Source organism: Colletotrichum jinshuiense, chromosome 5, assembly GCF_051148585.1.
Source record: "Colletotrichum jinshuiense chromosome 5, complete sequence".
Lineage (NCBI taxonomy): Eukaryota > Fungi > Ascomycota > Sordariomycetes > Glomerellales > Glomerellaceae > Colletotrichum > Colletotrichum jinshuiense.
Window position 1 is genome coordinate 1,486,600 of NC_139312.1, and position 2,790 is coordinate 1,489,389.

A 2,790-nucleotide genomic window follows, 5' to 3' on the forward strand; every position below is an offset into this window, starting at 1 on the left:
CCAAGGCCGAAGTTCGGGCCATTTGGGCAGAGACATGCCCGATGTTCAGATCCCGTCGATAATCTGGGCGGATGCCCGTGGATGAGGCTGAAAACAACGCCTAAATTAAGACGCGGGTGGATTGAAACGGCGACACTCGATGCCCACGGGGCCAAGAAGCGTCCTCGCCGCAGACGCTGAGACACCGGAGACGCACCAGAAGCAAGACAGAACGGATGATAGACCATCGACGAGCACCGTAATCTCACAAATTAGACATAGGTAAGGCTGATGAAGAAGCTGTTGGGCAACGTAGCATTGCCATAGGAAGCGAGCCGAGGTCCTGCGTCTCGGCTAGAAGGAAGAATATGCAGCCATGTCTGGTTTCCGTGAGACTATCGACTCGGCTCGAATGCTTGAACATGCGAGTAGAAAGCCCCGAATGCTACAGATGCGGCATGTCATCCCAGGCAGGGCGCCAGGAGGGGGGAGGGGTGCGTGGCATTGCTGTGCCTCTTTGGGGATACTGGCAGTGTCAGTAGATGACCGGTGAGAATCCTCCCTATCTATTTGGGCACAGACAAGTCCACAGTTGGAGTCATAGGCTGTTTAGATGTAAGAGTAGGAAATGAAGAAGGTGGCCGGCTGAGTCTGCCACGATGGCCACTGAACAAGCCATGGACAATATCGGACCAAGGAACTGGCTTTGGAAAGGCCACTGGCGATGATCCAGAGAAGAACCCCGTGTCTCGGACATGGAGCGGGTTTACAAGACTGACCTCCTGAACCGCTGCTTCTGATGATAAATCCGAAGCAATGAGACCCAGTAACCAATGCGTCCAAATTGCAGGGAGTTTCGAACGGTGCAGCCTCTAGTGCCGTCCTCCATGTGGTGCCAGACCCCGAGGCCAAACAGCAAAAAAGGCCCACCGTATCAACTGCATTGTGAATTGCTGAATGTGGATTGGGCGCGTAAAAAGCGGCCAGGAGGAGTGAGGAGATCCCCCGGAGTCTGAGTCGGTTTGCATGTAGACTGTTCAAGGGTTGCTATTTTGAGAGGCGCGCTAGTCGCGGAAGGAGTTGATCGCCGGGGGCCGGCGTCCTTCCGAGGGGGTTTACGAGGAAATTGTCTCGACTAGGCCGGGAGCACGTCTGGGTCATAGACTCCCAGAGTAACCGAGCGGTCGTGGGGAAGACAGCTGGAGGCGGTGGACGTTCTGGAAATTGGGCCAAGGTGCGGGTAAGAGCGTGCGCGTGGGACAGCTTGATGACCGCCGTATCGGAGGGATGTGTGGTGCCACGACATAGGGCGCAATGGAAGAAACAAGAACACAAGTGGCATCGTAGAAGCAGCCTCAGTCCCCTGTCGAATTTGTTATCTGGGTGACCGGACTGAGTGGATGATGATAACCTCACCGTGACTTACTTGCACCCCTTCGAGTAGATCGGCTAAGCAGCTGAACCCCTGGAGCGGTAGGGTGCTCGCGGTGGTACATGAGCGTCATCACTCTCGATAACTCGCCAAATACGAACGAGTACCTGTTTTCCTGGCAGACCCGGCTCCTTTGGTGCAGCGTAGCGGGTGTGTTTGCCTGATGATGTGCATGATATGCAGGCTTCGGTACGGTAGTCCAAGGGAGCGGCATCGGGTCAGCCAGGAGACGTCCATCGACGTGACAATTACACACTGCCGAATCAATGGGATGGGGCCGACCAGGCAGGCGATCAGCCTTGGTGAGATTCCACGCCCGGCCTTAAACGCGCTAGAGGAACGAAGCAAGGCACGCCACGCAGGTGTGGTCGGACGTCCGATGACACAGCCGCAGGGCATGAGTTGGGTTGAATCGCGTCCTGAGTGGACACTCCTGGAGAGCAATCTGCTCTTCACCGCCCAGACATTTGAGTGGGCGGCCATGTTGCGCGCTTCAAGGTCCGCCGTGTTGGATAGGACGGGCGGGCAGTTGCAAATCCTGCGCCTACGCGGGTTCGATGCAAGCGACGCAGGCTGCGATCGCCGTGACAGTCAATGGGAGGCTGGGTCCAGGATCCGGGACGGGAGCGCAGTGTTGGGCCCGATTCGGGGCTGAAGAGCAGGCCAGACCGGATGTGCGGGCTTTGGAGCAGTAATGATCGTTTGGGCTGCCGTACTTGGACTTGGAGACAGGATGAGAGTCGTGCAGTGTTCCAGCTGGACCATTCGGGAAGGCTAGCCGATGGCAGAGTCCGGATACGTGGACCAGGATGAACCGTCATTGGCGGGCCACCCGAGGCTGAGATTCATGGCGACACCTTGTTGCAGACTTTTTGCCAGAGGGCAGAATGACGTTTGGCGTGTGTATCTCACACAACCATCCGTACTCTGGAGGTGAGGTGGCACGAAGAAAGGGTATAGGGCAGTGGACCGGCCCATTGTGGAAATTCGATGTACTTGACACCATTATTGTCTGGTTAATGCAAGGCTCTGCTGGGCTGGCTGGAGGGACGGCATGGGACGACATGGGGCCGATACCGACCGACCGTCTTTCGCTCCTATCGCGGCGGCTTGGAGATGTTCTGAGCCGCCGACACGGATGCAGATTCATTCGGAATGGGAATTGGACGGACTGCGTGCCGGGACTTGACCAAAACGCAATCCAGCCCGCCGAGTCCGAATATCGCGGCCAAGCCGTCAGATCTATTCCTGTGAGAGGCCTGGATGTGCTTAGCCCATTCTGTCTTGGGCTAGTGATTAGCTGCGTTTCGTTTCGTCCAGGGGGCCGTTGAGGACTTGTTGGCGGCCAGCTAACAAGATCATAGTGAGATAAGCTGCCT